The 22,921-nt window shown below is 38.3% G+C and overlaps 1 protein-coding gene across 1 annotated transcript in view; it reads left to right on the top strand.

Moving 5' to 3' along the window:
• LOC106000803 (phospholipid-transporting ATPase IB) overlaps positions 1–22,921 on the top strand; it is a 407,841-nt gene that overhangs the window by 259,656 nt on the left and 125,264 nt on the right. The window lies entirely within an intron of this gene.

Here is a 22,921-nt window from a genome sequence, read left to right on the forward strand (position 1 = left end):
CCTTCTGTCCACATCCCCTCCAGCATTTGTTGTTACTAGAGTTCTTGATTTTAGCCATTCTAACTGGGGTGAGGTGGTATTTCAAATGGGATCGCATGAAATTGCAGAGCTTCTGCATGACAAAGGACATAGCTAGCAAGATCAATAGAAAGCCCACGGATTGGGAGAAGATCTTCACTAGCCATACAACGGACAACGCTCTCATATCTAAAATATACCTTGAACTCAAAAAATTAAACCCCCCAACAACAAATCTTCAAAGAAACAACTGCCCAATAAACAAGTGGGCTAAAGAAACTTCTCTGAAGAGGAAAGAAGCATGGCCAATAGACACATGAAGAAATGCTCAACCTCCCTAGCCATAAAAGAAATGCAATTCAAAACATAGTTTAATCTTAAAGACAATAATGTTTTATGCTGGTTATAATACAACATCTTCTACTATTGAGTGTAGGACAGGCTCCTAGTGATAGAATGAAAAAGTTCCTATTCATTTGCTTGAACATTTTTATTTCAAGACCTGGAGATACTGTACTGCTCCACACAGGTATGTAGGGCAAGCTCCCTGCTTATAGGGAATCTCAGGATTTATGGTAGACCAGAACAGCAGATGAAAGGAAGGTAGAAAAACACCAAAGACACCAAGAGGAGCATAAAGGCGTTGGGAGGAGAGGAGGTACATGATCAGCATGTACAAGGACCTGGGTTCAATTGCCAAAACCAGAAAAAAACAAATTACCAATGTAAATGATTCTTTAAGGCTTGTATATAGATAAGCTCTGAGTACAAGAGAAGTGAGACCCGGCCACCCAGCCTTTCAAAATGCCTGGAAAGAAGCTGACTCAAGGATCAGAAAAGAAGGGCATTAATAGGTGGTGGAAGACAAGAATCACATTCCAGCAGCCAAGAGGGAGAAGGAACTTCAGACTTGGTCTGGACTGACACTTCTCCAAAGGGGGGAAGAATGATGAGAACTTCCAATGGCTGTTGAGTTTGGGGATAAGCTAGAGAGAGACCTACAATAGCTTCAGCAATGTCATGGTTGGCAAGTTGGGTTATAATGGTCAACACTCAATTGGCAGAGAACTAGAACACAGAAGTGTTCATCCTCATTATTATTATTATTATTTTATTTTTGTGTCAGTGCTAGTGCTTCAACTTGGGGCTGTGCATTCTCCCTTGGCTTTTTTATTCAAGGCTAGTACTCTACCACATGAGGCACACCTCTGCCTCTGATTTTTGGTGTTTAATTGAAAATAAAAGTCTCTCAGATTTCTTTGTCCAAGTTGGCTTTTAACCATCCTCAGATCTCTGCCTCCTGAGTTGTTAAGATTACAGGCATCAGCCACCAGCACCCAGCTACAACTTGTCTTTGCTAGCCACCAAAGAGGGCACGAAGTGGTATGCCATTGGGTTTTGATTTAGATTTCCCTAATGACTAATGGTGTTGAGCATCTTTTCCTGTGTATTGTGTCCATTTTTGCATATCACTTAACGATCTCTATTCAGATCCCCTTTTCTTAAAAAATTAGGTATAACCCCTATTTTCACTGTATTTGATTCCGGTGCCCTGCATCTTGTAATTTGGGGAGGGAAAGGGAAAAAACAAAATGCTTAAATAGGGATTCATGTTGACCCATTGTAAAATGAGACATACAAGACACTATGTTAAAAATGAACTTTACAACTTCAGGCACAGGAGGTGGGGGAGAGACGGAGGAGTTGAGGAGGTGGAGAGGGAAGGTATGGTAGGGGCAAAACAAAGGAGGGGGTAACAATGCCCAATAGGAAATGTACTCATTACCTTAATCATGTTACTGTAACCCCTCTGTACAACATTTTTACAATAAAAATATATATGAAAAGTTAGATTATCTAGCTTTCTTATTGAGCTATGAACATTTTTATATATTTTGGCTACAAAGAGGATCAAAGTTCAAAACCAATCTGGGCACAAAAGTCTCCAATTTACCAGCCAAAAGTCGGAAGTAAAATGGTGGTTCAAGTTGTAGAGTGCCAGCTTTTAGTGTAAAAGCTAAAGGACAGTACCTTGGCCCTAGTACCAGTATAAAAACAAAACTAACAAAAGACTAGATTTTGAAACAAAAAAATCAACAAGTCTATTTTTTTTCAGAGGTCAAAACAATAGATTTTTCGCTTTATATAAGATACTTCATTTTAATAGCAATATAATAAGGTGATTACTAAACTCATGTTTTATATACATTGAGCTAACATTTTATATACAAGCCAAGTAATTGTGAAAATCAGATGATTTATAATACAGTACTTATTCAACCAGATAATAATTTTTTAATATTTTGTGTGTTTTTCATGTCTAGTTCTTAAGACACTGTGCTTCTTTCTGAGATTTGTATTCTTTAGATCTTTTGCAAGTCTCTGGAAAAAAATCTCTTCACTCTTTTTTGTTTCTTTTTATGTTCCTCCCCCCATGGTATAACCCCTGTTTTCACTGCATTTGATGTTGGTGCCCTGCATCTTGTATATACACTTCTCTAGTTCGGGGAGGGGAAGGGAAAAAACAAAATGCTTAAATAGGGATACAAGTTGACCCATTGTAACAATGAGATGTACAAAACAGTTCGTTGAAAACAAACTGTACAACTTTGGCAGGGCTGGGGTAGGGGGGTAGTTGTGGAGGTGGGAAGGAAGGGATGGTAGAGGAAAAACAAAGGAGGAAGCAACGATGCTTGATAGGAAATGTATTCATTACCTTGTTCATGTAACTGTAATCCCTCTGTACAGTATTTTTACAATAAAAAACATACAAAAAATCTCTTCACTCTGGAAATATGGCTTGTCATATGATCTGTTTTAATTACCACAGAGTTTTCTCAAAATTAAATCATGGGTATTAAGACTGTAGGTATCTGAAAGTAGCTAATATGCTTTAATAGATGTTTCTGATATATAAAAAGCTCTTAGGATCAAAACAATAAAATGAAAAACAGGTTTTGTTTTTGTTTTTCCAAAGCGTGCCAGTACTTACTTAAACTTAGGACCTGAGCGCTGTCCCTGAGCTTTTGTGTTCAAGGCTAGATAGTGCTCTACTACTTGAGCCACAGTTCCACTGCATTTTAGTAGTTAATTGGAGATAAGATTCCCACTGACATTTATTGCCCAGGCTGGCTTTAAACCTCTGTCCTCAGATCTCATCCTCCTGAATAGCTAGGATTACAGGTGGGTGCCAGAGGCTTCCAGCTCAGAAGATAGTTTGAGCCTGGGTTCAAAAGCAATTATGTTTTATTCAGAATGCTCTCATTTCTTGCCTTAATATTAGGATAGCTTTTGGATCAAGTGCTAATGAAACTATCTCTAAATGTGTAGCATGTACCCAGTATTGTACATGGCAAACCAATAGCTCATGTTTGAAAAAGAAAACAATGCGAAACATTAAAAGAGGCCAGACCCTGGTGGCTGACATTTGAGGATCTCTGTTCAAAACCAGCCTGGGCAGGAAAGTCTGTGAAACTCTTATTTCCAAATAACCACAAAAAGCTGGAAGAGAGCTATGGCTCAAGTGGTAGAGTGCCAGCCTTGAGTGAAAACACTAAGGGATAGTACCAGGCCCTGAGGTCACGTGCCAGTACCCCCATTAAAAAATAAATAAAATTTATACCTTCCCCTTCCTTGTCCATAGCTGTGTGTGTGACAAGTGATTTTAGGGTCAGTGTACTTGATAGTTCTTTTGTCCTCTGGTACATAGGATATGAAATGAGCTTCCTGAGAAGAGAGTGAATTAAAAGAGAGAAAGAGAGAGAGAAAATAACAATTGTAAAGGGATTAAATGGTCTGTTTCACTCAAGAGAAATAAAGCAAAATAAATCTAGAGACAGGATTATAGTTTTTCCTTTCAAATGGATTTAGTGTGATAGCTCTAAATTATTGTGTTCACTACCTACTCATTTTTTGAGGAGAGAGGGTGGTTGTTGTGCCAATACTGGGGCTTGAACGTAGGGCTTCCCACTCTTGCTTAGCTTTGCTGGTGGTCTTCCACTGAGCCATACCTCCATTTCCAAATCAGAGCTGTTGATTCTTCTGTTTCAAAACCTATTCTTTTGTTTGTTTTGTTTCTGTAGGTTCTGGGGCTTGAACTCAGTGCCAAGGCACTGTCCCTTAGTTTTTACCCTCAAGGCTATTGTTCTACAGGCTGTTGAGCTCCAGCTCCACTCTGGTTTTTTACTGGTGGACTTTTTTTCTTGTGGACTTTTCTACCAAGGCTGGCTTCAAATTATGATCCTCAAACCTCAGCCTCCTGAGTAGCATTATAGGCATGAGCCAACATCACCCAGCCTACCTTTTACAGCTTTAACGTGCTGACAACTCTCCATGGGTCCATTTTTTTTCTCTTAAATTAATGTATATGAGTACATAGTAAGGGGTTTATTCTGTTATTTCTATCTGTATACAATGTGCTTTAATGATGTTACATCCATCTTTATACTTTTGTTTCTCACTTTCTTCCCCCTTTTTCTTTCCCTTCCACCTGCCTTATAGTCTCCATCTGTTTTTTTTAACCTTGTTTTTTTTTTTTGCTTTGTTTTCTCCTTAACTTCCACAAATGAGAGGAGACATGCCATACTTGTCTTGTAAAACTGGCTTATTTCACTTTAATGATCTTCAGTTCCATTGTGTTCATTTTTTTATTTTGCAGATGATATAATTTCATACTTTTAATGGCCTAGTTAAACTCTATTGTGCAAATATTCACCAAGGTTTTTTTTAACCCATTTATCCATCAATGGACCACTACAATAGTTCTATAATTTGGCTAGTATGAATAGTACCATTATAAATATGGATATACAGTAAACCAGTTTTGAGTCTTTTATGCAAATACCCTGAAGTGATATGACTGGTCATATGGGAATTCCATTTTTAATTGTTTGAGGAGTCTCTAATTCTGACTTCTATAATGGCTGCACTAATTTATATTCCCACTAGTAGTGAATAAGAATTTCTTCTTTCAGCCAGGTGCTGGTGGCTCATGTCTGTAATCTTAGCTACTCAGGATACTGAATGCTGACGATCATGATTCAAGTCAGCCTGGACAGTAAAGTCCATGGCACTCTTATCTGCAGTAAACCACCAAAAAAGCTAGAAGTAGCACTATGGCTCAAGTGGTAGAGTGCTAGTCTTGAGCAAAAAAGCTCAGAGACAGCACACAGGCCCGTACGTTCAAGCCCCAGGACTAGCACACATACACAAAAAAGAATTCCTTCTTTTTTTGCAACTTTGCCAGCCAGAAGTCGTTGTTATGATTTCTTGATGATAGCTATTTGGACTGGAGTGAGGGGGAATCTCAGTGTAGTATTGATTTATATTTCCCTGTGTGCTAAGGATATTAAATGTTTTTTCATGTATTTATTGTTTATTTGTACTTCTTCCTTTTAAAAGTTTATCAAGTTCAGTTCATTTACCCATTCATTGATTGAATTATTTCTTGTTTTAGTTTTTCAAGTTCTTTATATACTAGTAGATATTAATCCTGTCAGATGAATAGTTGGCAAGGATTTTCCCCAATTCTGTAGGCTGTCTTTTCACTCTGGTTATTGTGTCCTTTGATGTGAGGAAGCATTTTTATGCAGTCTCATTTGTAAGTTCTTCCTATTAGCTCCTGAGCTACTGGAGTCCTGTTTTTTTTTTAATTGCCTATGCCTTTGTCTTACAGTATGCATACTTTGCAGTAAGATCTGTGATTCATTTTGAGTTAAGTTTTGCTGAGTATCAGAAGTAAGGGTTTCACATTGCAACAATGAGATGTACAAGTCGTTATGTCGAAAACGAACTTTACAACTTTGTTGGGGGGGGAGAGGATTGGGGGTACTGGGGGAGGGAGGATGGAAAGGGATGGGAAGGGGAAACAAAGGAGGAGGCTACAATGCTTGCCCATGTAATTGTAACCCCTCTGTACAGTATTTTCACGATAAAAAAATAAAATTAAAAAAAAGAATTAAGGGTTTCATTTTAGCCCTTTAACTGTGGACATCACCCAGTTTTCCCAGCAACCACTGCAAGCTGTGTGCCAGCATATCCTGGTCTGTGATGTCTTCAAACTTATGATGATGGCTGGGGTAGAATAATCCATGGGTCCTGTCTTCCCAGACTTCTCATTCTGGAACTTTGCCCAGTGGGTCCCACTCCCAACAGTAGTTTCTCCCTGTGAGGAGATGACTGAGACCTTCCTCAGTAGCCAGGCCAGAACTCTGACAGCACTCAGTGAAATGGGCCAAACTTTGAAATTTTTCAATGCTGATGCCAAGAATTTTTACTAAAAGAGTCAGTCCTACCTCTGTTTCAACTCAAAATCTTTCACAGTGTTTTTGCTTTTCCTGTCCCCAGATGTTGGGGGGAAGAGAGCATCTTCCCTGTGCCTCTGTTTTGCAGTCATATTTTGCAACAACAGCAGCAATATGTGACTAGTCTGTAATACTAAAAAATTTCTAGCCGGGCGCTGGTGGCTCATGCCTGTAATCCTAGTTACTCAGGAGGCTGAGATCTGAGGATTGAGGTTCAAAGCCAGCCAGGGCTGGAAAGTCTGTGAAACTCTTATCTCCAATAAACCACTAGAAAACCGGAAGTGGCACTGTAGTTCAAGTGGTAGAGTGCTAGCCTTGAGCTGAAGGGCTGAGGGACAGCCCCCAGGCCCAGAGTTCAGGCCCCAGGACTGAAAAAAAAAATTCTAGACAGTTCAAATGCAGAGACAATCATAGCTCAGTGAGAGGAATGGGACATTTGAGAAAAAGAAAGAGGCAGGAGGGTAGGAAAAGCCAAGTCTAACCTTCACTTATAAGCCAGTTAGTTGTTTCTTAGACCATTTTATTTTTAAACAGTTATTTATGTGATTAGTTTATACTATCAAATCATTGAAGTTTTCCCAGCTTTTTGAATGTAAATATTAAGGGATAGACCTATGATTATGTTTACAGTTTATTTCATCATTTGGTTTTAAGCTTGCACTTTAAATTTTGATTATAGTGTTATGGTTAAGAATCCTAAAGGACTAATCTAATAGAGAGTTGTGCAAAATTGTTGTCATTTGGTTCCCTTAAAAAAAGATTTCCATAACTGTATTAAAAGATGTTGGCATCTTAATTGAAAGGAAGATTTTTTTCCTTCCTAATTATATATACTGAGTGAGATGTAATAACAAGATTTTAAATTGATAATCACTGTGAAGAATGCACTTGGCAGTGAAATACAACAAGATCAGTGGTGGAACTTTGGCAGCAGAAAAACACAAAATATCAATGTCAAAATCCAAATGTCAATGTGGAAATAACCAGTACCAACTAGTCAATGATTTGCATAACATTTTGGGTAAAATATGATCAATTACATTATAATTTTAATGTAATCAAAATAAAACATATAGTTCACTGGAAACTCAAATGTATGTATGTATACAAATGCCTTATCCTTCCAACTACTGGGATTATAGCTGTGTACCATTCTACTGGCTCCTTTAGTTTCTAATTGCCTTGCTTTTTGTAGAAAAATTGCCTTTCTTTTGGTAATTCATGTACTTTTAATACTTTCCTTATGTTCCAGTAAACTATTTTGCTGATTCTCCCATCTACCTTCTTCTACCAAAGGGAAGGCCTCCCCTGTATTCTTCAGCTAGACTCTCTGCTCTACAGGCCCTTGCTTGCTGCTAAATTTTTACTATCTTTGACTCTTTCCAAGGGGATACTGGTTCCTGGACTATTTGTCTTCCTTGCTGTGTTTCCTTATATATCTGAAGTGCATATCTCAGTAGATTCTTTGGAAATGTTACATGCATATGTAGTCTGATACATTGGGTAAATTTAAAATCTTCATTCTGTCAGCACTAGTGACTCATACCTGTAATCCTATTCAGGAAGCTGAGACTTGAGGATCATGATTCAAAGCCAGCAGCAGAAGGAAAGTCAATGAGGCTCTTCAGTTAACCACCAAAAAGCCAGAAGTGGAGCTGTGGATCAAGTAGTAGAGTGCTAGCCTTGATCACAAAAGCTCAGTGATAGTGCCAAACCCTGAGTTCAAGCCTCAGGACAGGCACAAAAGGTAGATACACTAGATATAAAATTGTAGACTGAATTGCTTTATTCTCAAAAATTGGTGTTCTTTAGCTTTCTTCTGATTGGCTAGAGAGATACTCAATCTGACTCTGATTTTTCAATTCTCTAAACTCTGGGATTCTTTTCTGTTTTCTCTCTATGTTTAGTGTTCTGAAATTTACAAGAATGTCTATATCTGTATAGTCCTCTTTTCCTCAATATGCCTTTTAACTTAGACATTTGTTTCCTTTAGTCTAAAATTTTTACTATGCTATTTTTTGTAAACTCCTCTTTTCTGTTTTCTACATTGTATCTTTCTACAACTTGGTCATATATTATACTTTAATTATATTATATGCTACTTTATTTCATTTAATTTAATCTCTTTATCTTATTCTTTTATTCTCTTGGATATTTCCTTGGTTTACCCTCTAGTCTCAACATTGAATTTTGGGGGTCCTTTTGTAAGCAATATATTTATTACCTTTTTATATGCAAGCATTTTACAAAATTTCCATTTTCTCCATTGTTTATAGTAATATTCTGATATTAGCTCATGAATTCATATCATTTAATACCTTTTTAAAAATATGTAATAAATTTTATTTGAATTTTTGTTTATCTGTTTTTGTTTAAGTGCCTCTTTCTTTTTAGAAAGTGCTTATTAGAATCCCTAGTGGGATTTACTCTTTTTTTTTTTTTTTGGTTGGTCATGGGCTTGAACTCTGGGCTTCGGCACTGTCCCTGTGCTCTTCAGCTCAAGGCGAGCGCTCCACTGCTTCCAGTTTTTTAGTGATTTATTGGAGATAAGAGTCTCACAGACTTTCCTGCCCAGGCTGGCTTTTGAACCGGGATCCTCCAATCTCAGCCTCCTGAGTAGCTAGGATTACAGGTGTGAGCCACTGGCGCCCGGCTACTCTTTTTTTCAATACTTTTTTTTTTGTAAAAATACTGTACAGAGAGGTTACAGTTACCTGAGCAAGGTAATGAGTACATTTCCTGTCAAGCATTGTTACCTCCTCCTTCATTTTTCCCCTACCATACCTTCCCTCCCACCGCCACAACTACACTCTCCCCATTCTCCCCCCCCACACCTAAATTGTAAAGTTCGTTTTCAACATAGAGTCTTGTACATCTCATTGTTACAATGGGTCAACCTGTATCCCTATTTAAGCATTTTGTTTTACCTTCCCCCCTCTCCAAATTAGAGAAGTGTATATACAAGATTCAGGGCACTGACATCAAATACATTGAAAACTGGGGTTATACCGTGGGGGAGGAACATACAAAGAAACAAAAAGATCACATGGTACATTATAAGTTAGAAACAATAGCAAGAAATAAAAAAAAACACTTGCGTCCCAATCTTGGGGTTCATTTCACTTAACATCATCTTATCTGGTCATATGTACATAGCTTTTGAACTTTTCTTCCTTAATTAAAAAAATCTAAGTTGGGTGCCAGTGGTTCATATGTATGATCCTAGCTTATCAGTTGACTGAAATCTGAGGATAGTGCTTCAAAGTCAACCCAGGAAGAAAAGTCCAGGAGACTCTTATCTCCATTTAATCACCAAAAAAGCCAAAAAAGACTTGTGGCTCCAGTTGGTAGAGCACTAGCCTTGAGCAAAATAGCTCAGGGACAGCACCCCAAGTTCAAGCCCCAGAACTGGCACAAAAAAGAAAGGAAAATTCTACTGGGTCTTAAACTATTATGAAATCATAAATATATACATGTATAGATGCTTAAACTAGAGAAATTACTATATGAATTTTTTAAATTTATTTTTAATGTTATATTCTTTTCCAAATATTAAAAAACCATGATTAAGCATAAGGTAATAAAATGGTGACTCACAGTAGCTGTACTGCAAGTACTTTAATAAATCACTTTTGTCTTTCTGAAAACAGAGCAAAGGAAAGGGAGAAGAAAATTTTCTCAAGAAGCATTCAAGAATGAGTTTTCTCTGTGAAGCTTTAAGTTGAATCTGCCCTGTAGTGATAACTTTCCAAAGCCTGGCCAGACTAGATCCGTGGTCCTAAGAGAAATGGCATCTTCCATTAACTTTCTTTCTGATATGGTAGTGTTAAACTTCCTGAACTGGCCTCCATTTGGGTACCTTTAAGTTGCCACATCTCAGTACTAAAACTTGATATAGGTAGATTATTCCTAATCATAATTTCAAAACTTGCATGATCGAACAAGTAGACAATTGCACACCTGACCTCGTGTGACAGATCATAGTCAAACACAAGTACACTAAAAATACTGCATAAATTTCATACTTAGACCCAGGTTCCATCCTGATCTATCTCATTATGTTAATGCATATATTTCAAAAGCCAAAAATAAAACTCTGAAATCTGAAATAGTTTTCTCCAAAGCATTTTAAATAAGGATAGCCAATCTGTAGCTGAGATTTCTGGGGCATAACTACTAGGAGGAAGGACAGAGTGAGCAAGTTGCCTTCACTATGTACACCACAATATTAGTTTTTCTCCAGTAGGTGTGAAATATTTGCTTTGTGTTAACATAAATGAACTACACATATTTTAAAGTACCACTCATAAAATATACTAGAAAGTCTCTTTTTTGCTTCTTCCTCTGACCTTTGACCTGCACATGTTACTGTTACCTACAGCACATACATGGCCCTTTTTTCTTTTATAACATACTGGGACTCAGGGATTTGTGTTTGTCAGGTAGCAACTCTACAACTTGAGCCATACCCCCAGCTCCTTATGTTTGTATATGCCTGGGCTGACCTGGACAGTAATCCTCTATTTGTGTTGTAGCTGGGATGACAAGTGTTTGTTACCACATCTAGCTTTTTGTTGGTTGAGATGGGGTCTCAAGAACTCCCCCTCCCTTGGCTGGCCTTCTACCACAATTCTCCTGATCTCCACGCCCAGAGTAGCTAGGAATAATAATAATGATAATGATAATAATAATAATAATACTGAAACATGTGATATATATTTGAGAACCTTATTCACTGAGAACACAGTATAAACAAGGTAATCCTATATGATAAGAGAACTGTTTTATTAAATGATAATGTAATAACAAAAAACTGTACCAATGAAGTATTTGTATTTTCCTCAAATCTTTTTGAGTATATTGAATAGAGAAGATGCTTTTAAATGAGCACCTAGTTGGGGTCCTTTTACGTGATTAGGAACCTAATGGCACATACAGCTTTTAGGTATACTTCCTAAAAGTGAAGAAAAAAAGCTACTTGGTTATAAAATGCCTTTGAAAGTCAATGGTGTCTCTTTCTTTGCTTTTAGAAAGCTTGAAAAATGACCTAATGTCAGTAGATAGATGATTTCAAATTACTTCAGCATTACAGCACCCTATTATTTCTGGCACATGGTTCAGGAGACTGATGGATCTTTTCTGATGACATTGCATTGCTGTTTATGTGTACACTGGCTTTGTCAGAGCCCAGATCTATAGAAGGAACAATGGCGATGCAATGCTGAACTTTGTGTCAATTCAGCAATTGACAGTGTTAATCCATACCATGAACTAAAGGGCCAGGGTGGATGCAGTCCCATCTTGTCTTAAGGGATGTTGTTTCAATGAAATATTACTTATTACTTAATATCTATCAAAATGTATTTTAGTCAATTGTATACTACTAAAAATTATAATAGAAACTCAACCCAATTTAAATTTCAGTGTTACAAACACAATCTAAAAATTTGTGTGTATGGACCAGTACTGGAGCTTGAACTCAGGGCCTCATTCTCTCACTTAGCTCTTTCACTCAAGACTGGCATTCTACCACTTGAGCTGCAACTTCATTTCCAGGTTTTTGCTGGTTAATTTGAGATAAGAGTCTCATGAGCTCTACTACCCAGGCTGTCTTCAAACTGTGATCCTCAGATCTCCTCCTTGAGTAGCTCGGATTGCAGGCATTAGCCACCAGAGCTTGGGTTTCACAAGTATTTTTAAACCAGTGTTCATAATAAGGTTATTCACAGCTACCAAAAAGAAAGAACAACCCCAGTGTCCATCTATGAATGAATGGATGAAATAAGGTGTGAATATCAGGTGGCATTTTACTCAGCCTTAAAAATCAAATGAAGTTCTGGCCAGGTGCCAGTGGTTCATGCCTATAATCCTAGCTATTCAGGAGTCTGAGATTTGAAAGTCAAAGTTCAAAACCAACCCACGGAGGAAAAGTTCTTGAGTCTCTTGTCTCCAATTAACCACCCAAAAGCCAGAAGTAGAAGTGTGTGGCTCAAGTGAAAATGCTAAAGAACAGTGCCCAGACCCTGAGTTCAAGCCCCAGTGATAGCATAAAAACAAAGTGCGATCCAATATGAATGAATAAATCTTTTTGTCAAATTATATAAGCCAGACAGAAATATTATATTATTTCCATTACGCAAGGTAACCAGAACAAGTCCAAAGCTATAGGGACAGAACATAAAATGGTGGTTAGAGGCGACAGGCAGAAGGAAGGGTTATTGGATGATTACAGAATTTTATTCTGAGTGGAGGAAATAGCTTTGAAAATGGATAGCAGGGATGGTCACACAATCAGTATTCTTAGTGCCAGTGAACACACACTTGAAAAGTGGTTAAAATAGTATTTTTATCTTGAGATCATTGTGGGGTTTTTTTTCAGATTTGCATATTTGTTTTTCATATTTCTTTTGGGAAATATTTCAACTATTTGGAGAATACCAGTTCATGTATTTCATTCAAGAGCCCCATGTCCTCTCATTTTCCTTATTTGAGTCACCTGCCAAATAACACTTGTTATGTTGGCACTTAAGTTGCTCACTTTACCTTAAGGCCCCACCCCTACCTCATTGAAGATTGACATTAGACTCTGAGACAAGTGCCTACCACCTTTGAAAGACTGTGCTAACCAACTTCTCCAGACAGAAGTCATTTCTCCCTCCATGTCCTTCAAAGAAGTTTTTCAAGACACTGATACATTGCCATGTCTACCACATCTCATTCACCTTCATACCACCTGCCTAAAACAGAGTGTAATTTGAAACAATATCTTACTAAATAATTCAATAACTAAAATTATTTTAGGAAAAAAGCTTACCTATGATACTTTCCTTGCATCCCTTCTCTGAGAGAGTAGACAAAACTTTTCCTATCACTTTCAGAATAAAAAAATAAGACAGAAAGTCCCTGGAAAGATTGAATGGAGGTGGAAAAAGGAGGGCAAACACCTAAATTCTACTCTCTTCTTGCCCATCCTGCTGTATGGAACCAGGTACTAAATCTTACTTGTCACAAAATTAAGAGCTTGGCTTTATTGGTTATAAAACATGTCTTCAAGCATTTGTCATAGGTCCTGCCCATAAATGAAATGATCTTATACATATTTTTGCTAGCCCTTATGTTGTAAAGCTCCTGCCACTGTTCTAACACCAAAAGGTTGGAAACAGCTGTGTCATTAATGAACGATAGCAGATCCTAACCAGTCACCTCCAGATGAAAGGCTCGTTATTTCCTTACTGGTCTCCAGAGCTATTTGGTCCCCTAGCAAGCCAGCATGGGATTTGGAATGAGGAGTCTAAGCCTTGAACTATTAAAAAAATTACCTAGTCCTTGACACAATTTGTAGAGATTACATTGTGTTGTGCCAAGAATTCCTTATTAAAAATCAATTTAATTGTACATACTTCATCTGGTCGGTATTATGGTCTTTTATAGGGGTGAAAACACCGTTTTGTATTTACCTGATGGTCTGTAATAGCATGAAATTTTTTTTGCGGGTTTTCCCCCCCAGAAACAGAGGCATTCTGTAGTGGTGAGAAATTCATAATTAAAGAAATTTGAAAAATGTTTAGCAGACTTTCCTGTTCCAACTGTTCCAATGCTAAAGCATTCAACTTTTATATCATTTGATATTTTAATGAAAAACAACTTAAAAGAAACAATGAATTAATTTATATATGAGCATCTCATACAATGTTTATTTGCATACAATAATTCCCACTTTATTTCAAATTTCCTTTGGAAAATAGTCTACTTTACCCCATTATTATTAATTTGTAGGGTTTTTGTTGTTACTGTTGTGGTTGTTGATGATGATCCTAGGGTCTGAGTGTTGTCCTTGAGCCTCTTTGTGCTCAAGGTTAGCACTGGATAACGTGGGCCACAGTGACACTTCTGGCTTTTTTTGAATAGTTAATTGGAGATAAGAATTTCACAGATTTTTCTTCCCGGCCTGGCTTCAAACTGAAATCCTCAGGTCTCAGCCTCTTGAGTAGCTAAAATAGCCATCAGTGCCCAGCTTTTTTTTTTTTTTTAATCTTGTTCTTGTGCTAGTCCGTCCTGGGCACTGTCCCTGAGATTTTTTGCTAAAGGGTGGCACTCTATCAACACTTTAACCACAACTCTACTTCCAGTTGTTTTTCAAGGAATTTGATAATTTACCTTTTTGTCTACATGGTCTCAACCAACCCGATTAACTAAAGATTGTGATATTAGTATTGCAGGGAATTATTTTGTTGTACAAAATGAGGGTGATTTTTATAGCACATTTTCCATAACAGTTTGTGCTCTAATTTTTAAAAAAGATCCTTTTGCATTTGAGGAGAGAGATCTGGGTAATTTTCCTAGTGAGGTTTTTAATCTCTTCATACGCTTTTTTGTTAAATGTTTTGTTGATATTACAATCTTAAACAATCTGTGACATAGTAAATTAGTGCCACAAATACTGATTTGAGATGCTTGGAGCGGGGGGGGGGGGGGAAGTCATGGAGTTTACTACTAGTAGCTGAAGTCCTTATTTTTGTGCCAGTCCTGGGGCCAGGAACTGTTCCTGAGCATTTTTATTTTCTACCAATTGAGCCACAGCCATACTTCCAGCTCTATGGTGGTTAATTGGAGATAAGAATCTCACAGACTTTCCTGCCTACGATGGTTTTGAACTATGATCCTTAGATCTCAGCTCCTGAGTAGCTAGGATTATAGGTATGAGCCACTAGTGCCTGGCTACCTGCAGTTTTTAAGTTATCTTTTTCTGTGGCGGGGGAGGGAACCACAGTCTTTTTCATCTTCTCTGTGCCAGGATTTTCTTATTTGGGAAAGGGAAATAATGGCCCTTTGTTAGGACTGTGATGAAGTTTAAATGGGCTAATCCATTCAGTGTGCTGCAAGATTCTGGAAAAAGGGTAAGCAATAAATACATGTTCACTTTAATCATCATCAAAAAGAGCTAAAACAATAGTTCTGCAGAATGACTTTCTTTTCATTTGTTCATAAAAACAATGAAGATTGGGCACATTTATTGGAGACAAAGCACTTAAGAGCTCAATCTTGTCCTGGGCTCATTTTATGTGAGTTTTCTTCTTTAACATTAAGTATTACTATCCTCTATGCAGGGACTGACTAGTATCTCTTTGATTACAGATATGCCGTTGTCTCTAGCTACATAGGATAGCAAGATTACAGAGAAAAAAATGAAATATGGTCAGGTGCCAGTGACTAATACCTATAATCACAGCTACTCAGAAAGTTGAGATCTGAGAATCATATTTTGAAGCCATCCCAGGAAAAAATTCTATAAGATTACATTTTTGTGTGGTTGTGGACATTGAACTCTGGCCCTGGATGCTCTCCCTGAGCTCTTCAGCTCAAGGTATGCACTCTACCACTTGAGCCACAGCACCACTTCCTCTTTTCTCTTTTTTTTACCACCAAAATACTGGAAATGGAGCTGTGGCACAAGTGGTAGAGTACTCTTAGTAAAAGCTCAGAGACAGCACCCAGACCCTGAGTTCAAGCCCCAACTGGCATACAGACAGACACACAGACACAGACACACACATAGGCACACACACAGACACACACACGTGAAGAAGAAGAAGAAGAAGAAGGAAGAAAAAGAAGAGGAAGAGGAGGAGGAAAAAGAGGAGGAGAAGGAAGAGGAGGAGGAGGAGGAATATGACAAGCTAAGAATAAATGAGCATGGTTAAGTATGTGATGTATATTTCTAATATCTTACCTGTTCAACATTGACTCAGAGACAAATCTTCAAAATGTTAAGGATGAGGCCCTACCTAGCTACTATATTGTATTTTCTACTTAATTCTGGTTATCCATCCACAATTTATGGGACTAAAGGTACTTGAGGGTGAAATTTCTGGAGTATATTATGTAACCACAGCTATTGTTAATCTCATTTCTGAGCATCTTTTCTCTAGAATGTATCCCTGTTGTTTTCTCAAAATTGCCAATCTCTCTGCCTATTTGATTGTCTGACTGCCTGTTTCACTCTTTTTTTTTTTTTTTTTGCTCATGGGGCTTGAACTCTGGGCTTGGGGCTGTCCCTCAGCTCTTCAGCTCAAGGCAAGTGCTCTACCGCTTGAGCCACAGCACCACTCCCGGTTTTCGAGTGATTTATTGGAGATAAGAGTCTCACGGACTTTCCTGCCCGGGCTGGCTTTGAACCGTGATCTTCAGATCTCAGCCTCCTGAGTAGCTAGGATTACAGGCATGCGCCACCAGCACAGGGCTTGTTATAGTCTTTTTATATATGTGTGTTTGCAAGCCCTGGGGCTTGAACTTCAGGCCTGAGCATTGTCCCTTTCTCAAGGCTGGTGCTCTACCACTCCACTTGAGCCATACCTTCATTTGTAGCTTTTTGTGGTTAATTAGAGATAAGAGTCTCATGGCCTTTCCTGCCCTGGCTACGATTCTTCTATCCCAGCCTCCTGATTAGCTAATATTACTAGATGAACCACTGGGCAGTTTGAAAGAACTTTTTTTTTTTTTTGGGTCCGGTCATGGGGCCTGAACTCTGGGCCTGGGCGCTGTCCCTCAGCATTTCAGCTCAGGCTAGCGCTCTACCACTTGAGCCACAGCGCCACTTCCGGCCTTTTTTCTTTTTGCTTATGTGGTGCTGAGGAATCGAACCCAGGGCCTCAGGCATGTAAGGCAAGCGCTCTACCACTGAGCTACCTTCCTAGCCCCAGATCTTATTTTTAATGTCAGCTAGTTAATCATGTCAGACATTATGTGCAAATTGGTAGATCATAGTTTTACTGCCCCTTTAGTGAGAAATGATATGACTAATATAGTTAATAATTCCATTTTAAGCTTCTACCACAGAGCCTGGAAGAAATGGTTAAAGGCATGTTCCTCTGGGGATTGTCCACAGCATCCTCAGCCATGTAGATGCTGAACTGAATCTTTGCTTTCTACCCACTTGTTTCCATTTAGCTCCCGCCCTTGAATTGTGACCATGATGAAAAAAAAAAAGATGGAGGAACAGGCCATCCTTTTCCCAAAGTTCATAGTCATCTGTGAAATATGTGGGCTGTTAGTTGAGAACCTGAAAGTGGTGACAGGTACGGTTCCCCCGAGGCTGCACACTGGCGACGGCACCTCCAGACAGGAGCCTCTGCCATTAGCCAAGATGGTTACTGCGTTTTTGGCAGCCAAGCAAAAGTTAAAGCAAAGAATGATCTTTTTTTCCAAGAAGGAAAAAGCTGTTTAATAAGTTGGGTCAGTTTGCTCATAACAGCAGTACATTTGAGGACCCAAACCCCAGCAGCTTGGCCAGCAGCAGTAACTGGCAAGCCTCCCGCCAAACCAACAATTCAGAGACCATCCAGCCAGAGCCTGGCTCTGAGTTTTGACTGCATTCATTGAAGAGCATTCCTAGTTAATAAGAAAGTTAATGCAGAGGAATCTCTTCCACCCCCTTCCCTCCCTCTATTTAAAAAAAAAAGTGAAATTCAGTGGTTTAAGCAACTTGCCATGCAAGTAACTGTACATTGGGGTTTGGGGTAGGATGAGGGGTTGTCAGGCCATCTGTTTTTATCTAGGCCTGTGTGTTTCGTATATGCATTTGGGAACTCATTGCCTCCCTCTCATATAACCTTCATGCTGAGGAACTGGGTGGTACTGTTGTTTCTGTGTATGAATTAACATTTATATATGACTAATGTGGAAGCCTGATTTTATAATGTGTCAGAGAGGCATCGTGTACCTGTCTCACGAATAAGTAAAATAAAAACTAAATGCATTGCTATAAATGTTTAAAAATACACTGGGAGTTTGTCCCCTCCCCCCGTTTTACCCTTGGAAACCTTACCAAAATGCAATTAAATTTGAAAGTTCTCAATGGAAACAAAACAAAACAAAAAAAGAAAGAAAAAAGGAAAGGAAATACCTAGCCCATTCACTTTGAAATGAAGAGTTGGGTTTTTGGGGTTTTTTTTCTTTTTGCCTATTTTGTTTATTTGGGTTTTTTCCTCTACCAAGTAAAAGTTCCAATCAAATAAGCAAGCCTCATCGTGTAATGATGGACAGTTTGAAGGCAGAGTGAAAGGGAAATGGAAATGTTGAGGATTGTGTGTTTATAGTTTTCCAGAGATGGCAACAACTGGGACTAACAAAAATTAGCACAAACATGTCAAAAGTCTGATGAAATGTGGCAGAATCCAATCCCTAGCTGTTTAGAGGAGATGCCCCAACAGTCAGTTAATCTAAGTGAATAGTCGGAGATGAAGAATGGGAGTTTTGAACCCAGTTCCTGATTGTTTGGAACTGGAGGGATAGTAAATTTCTACTTCCTGTTTTTTGGTTGTGTGTGTGTGTGTGTGTGTGTGTGCGCGCGCGCGCGCGCACGCCAATACCAGGGCTTGAAATCAATGCCTGGGTACTGTCCTTTAGCATTTTCACTCGAGGCTAGCATTCTACTACTTGAGCCACAGTTTCACTTTCAGCTTTTTGGTGATTAATTGGAACTCACAGACTTTCCTGTCCAGGCTAGCTTTGAACCTTGATCTTCAAATATCATCTTTGTGAATAGTTAGGATTATAGGTATGAGCCAGTGACTGGCTGTACTTTCTTTTTTGATAGAGAATGGGGTTGTTTTGTTTTGACTTATGTTGAGGTGAAGGGTAAGAGACAGGTCTTTCCATGTAGCTCAGACTGACCTTAAACTCCTAAGAGCTGGGATTATAGACTTGAGCCATGTCTGGCTTATGTCTTGATTTTTCATTTTAATGATACATCTGTGAGCTTTTTCTCTGACAGTGTATATGGATTTCTATTCTTCTTTTGTGTATATGTGCCAGTACTAAGGCATGAACTTAGGGTTTCCCACTCTCCCTTGGCTTTTTCCATTTAAGACTGACTCTCTACTACTGGAACCACACTTCTACTTCTAGCTTTTTGCTGGTTAACTGGAGATAAGTCTCTTGGATTTGTCTGCCCAGCCTGGCTTCAAACTGGGATCCTCAGAAATCAGTCTCCTGAGTAACTATGATTATAATTATAAGCCATTAGTACTTAGCTTACATTAATCTTTTTAATGTCTATATAATATTTCATCAAATGAATGAGCTATTATTTATTTTACCACCTATCAACATACATGCAGGTTTTAGTGTTCTATCTTTCCAAATATGTCAAAGCCAACCAGCATATTATTAAGAATAAATAACAGTAGAGCCCTAAAAGAGAAATCATTTAGTCAAAGAAAATGTACATTAAACTTATTTGTAGAAAATTCTATACTACTAGCTGAGTATTTGAATTCTATTTTCCTTATATTTTTGTCCATCATATAAATTAAATAGTAATTGTGTGTGTATTCTAATAAAAATGATATTTCTAACTTCTCAGTGGTACAGTACTAGCCTAGCAGGTGCAAGGCCCTGGGTTTTATCCCTAGAACTGAAAGAGATAAAGAAAGGGATGGGCAGGGGAGAAGAGAAAAGGGGAGGGGGGGTAGAGTAAAAAGGAAGGAGAATATAGAGAGATTTCCTCCATTTATATCCAAGTTTTCTTTTCCCCTGAAAACACAGTGGATATACTCTTAGCATATCTTTCTAGCCTCTTACAGGGCAGTTTCATTCTGATTTACATATTAAGGAAACCAGGCCTTTGATTGTACTGTGGATCAATTTTCTTTCAATTTTATTAATACTTTTCTCTATGGAAATTAGTTACTGTGTTAAATATTTACCTTTCTTGAGGATACTCTTAGGAGAGGAACAAAAAGGCAAAATGCCTATGTGCATTTAATCATGCAGAATAATATTTACCAAAATGAACTCCAGGAAATGAAAACAAGAAGGATTTTTTCTGTTTTGCTGTTTTAATTTCCTTTCCTTTCCTTTTTGTTCTGTTTGTTTCTTTATATGTCTTTGGGAATGGAAAGGGAGGCACAGAAATGGAGAGAGAAAGGGTAAAGAAATGCAGCACTGGTACTCACTCGCTGAACACAGTGTTGAAAATGAACTATACAACTTGTAGGTGGTGATGGGAGGTTAAAACTAGGAGAGAGGGAGAGAAGGAATTACATTGTCCAAAAAAAAAGTACTCTTAGCCAGGCACTGATGCCTATAATCTAGCTACTTAGGAAGCTGAGATCTGAGAGTCATGGTTTGAAGCCAGCACGGGCAGGAAGGTTTCTGAGAGTCTCTCATCTCCAGTGACCTACAAAACAAAAACAAAAACAAAAAAACTGGAAGTGGAGCTGTGGCTCAAGTGGTAGAGCACTAGCCTGGAGCACAAAAGCTCAGGGAACACAAAAGCCCAGAGAGCCCCAGAACTAGCAAAAAAAAATTGTACTCTTTACTTGATTTATGTAACAGTAACCCTTCTGTACATCACCTTTATAATAACAATAAAAATTTTAATAAAATATTTACCTTTCTTTCTGACATTCTGGTCTTACACTTACTTTTTTGCAAAAATAAAAGAACATTTCATTCATTTCTTTCAGAGTTTGGCTTTGTGTATGTGTGTGCCAGTACTGGGACTTGACTTGAACTCAGGGCCTGGGTGCTATCCCTGAGCTCTTTTGCTTAAGGCTAGGACTCTACCACTTGAGCCAGAGCTCTAAATCTGTGAAATTCCTACCTCCAATTAACCATACACAAAAACAGCTAGAAGTGGAGCTGTGACACAAGCTGTAGAGAACTAGACTTAAGCAAGGAAAGTCTTAGGGGCAGCATCTAGGCCCTGAGTTTAAGCCCTAGTAGAGGCACAGAATGAAAGAAAAAGGGGACAGGGAGAGGGAGAGGGAAAGGGAGAGAGAAAAAGGACGGGAAGAGAAGAGAAGGGAAGGCAAAAGAAGGGAAGGGAAGGGAGAAAGACAAAAAGAAAGAAGGAAAGAAAGCAAGGAAGGAAGAAAGAAGGAAAGGAAAAGGAAGGAAGGAAAGGACAGAAAATACTAGGACTTGTTAGAATTAGGAAGCAAATTTTGAAAAAAATATGAGTCAGGAAAATTTCTGGGGTGGGTTGTTATGGCAGAACTATTGCCCATTAGGTTCTACCATAATAAGTAAGCCAGGCCCAAAGAAACTTAGGTCCCATGGTTTCCCTTATTTGCAATAACTATGTCTGAGTCAAGCAGAAAAGGTCAGATAAGTTGATGTTAGGGAAATGAACCCTAAGACATGTATTAAAATGTTTTTTTTCTTTCAGGTGATTGTTTGTAACACATTTATAAGATTATTTCTTTGTTGCTTTGTATGTCCCTCCCCCATGGTATAACCCCTGCTTTCACTGTATTTGAGGTTGGTATAATTTGTAGAGGGGAAGGGAAAAAACAAATTGTTTAAATAGGGATACAGGTAGATCCATTGCAACAATGAGATGTACGAGTCATTATGTGGAAAAACGAACTTTACAACTTTGGTAGGAGGGGAGGAGAATTGAGAGGGGAGGTGGGGGGAGGATGGGAAGCGTAAACAAAGGAGGAGACTACAATGCTTGATAAGAAATGTACTCATTATCTTGCCCATGTAATTGTAACCCCTCTGTACAGTATTTTCACAATAAAAAATAAAAATAAAATTATATATATATAAATGTCATGTTTGGTGAGAATTACATTTTTAAAAATTTACTCAGGTTGGGAACAAGCTGGGGGGTGGAGCCCTAGTATCTTTAAAATGTTTATATATGTAAAAGTTGAAGAGATACTCCAAGAATTAACTGTATATGGGCACATAGGTTTTCTTTTGAAGGAGAAATGGGTAGGATAGGACGCATTTTTTTAGGAAGGATCTAGTACAAAATGGGAAATAAGGGAACTCACAGAAGAAAAACTATTGTTAAAGATCTTCACTTTAGAAGTCACTCCAACTTAGTTTCAGATACTTTCATCTAGTACAGAACCTTCTATCAAAGATGCTTTGGCTACTTTTCTCAATTCTAAAAGAAGTTTGTAAGCAATAACCCCCCCCAACAAAGAACACAGAGAAAGACATATACATCATTATTTATACAAACTAGGCCACCTAGCAATTACAAATGCAGAAACTCAGTAGCATTGTATGGGATTTTTTTTTATTTATTGTGAAAATACTGTATAGAGGGGTTACAATTACATGGGCAAGATAATGAGTACATTTCTTATCAAGCATTGTAGCCTCCTCCTTTGTTTCCCCTTCCCATCCCTTCCCATCCTTCCCCTGCTCCCCCACCCAATCCTCCCTGCCCCCCCCACCAAAGTTGTAAAGTTCGTTTTCAACATAACGACTTGTACATATCATTGTTGCAATGGGTCCGCCTATATCCCTGTTTAAACAATTTGTTTTTCCCCTTCCCCTCCACAAATTATACCAACATCAAATACAGTGAAAGCAGGAGTTATACTGTGGGGGAGGGTATGGGATATTTTTTTAAGTCTACTACTAGTCATTAGAATCCTGCATGACTGTAGCTAAATTCTACTAGATTCTAAATGGAAGGACTTTGTACCCCATATTGTGATGTGTTTATTTCGAGTCCAGTCTCTGCACATTGATCTGATGGCTCATCTCTTCTTCCATTTCCTCTTCATCATTGGACTCCCTCCATATCTTCTGCTGATTGTACTTGAATGATCTTTCCTTTGCTGATGTGGTTT

This window comes from Dipodomys ordii, unplaced genomic scaffold (assembly GCF_000151885.1).
Source record: "Dipodomys ordii isolate 6190 unplaced genomic scaffold, Dord_2.0 Scaffold243, whole genome shotgun sequence".
Taxonomy (NCBI): domain Eukaryota; kingdom Metazoa; phylum Chordata; class Mammalia; order Rodentia; family Heteromyidae; genus Dipodomys; species Dipodomys ordii.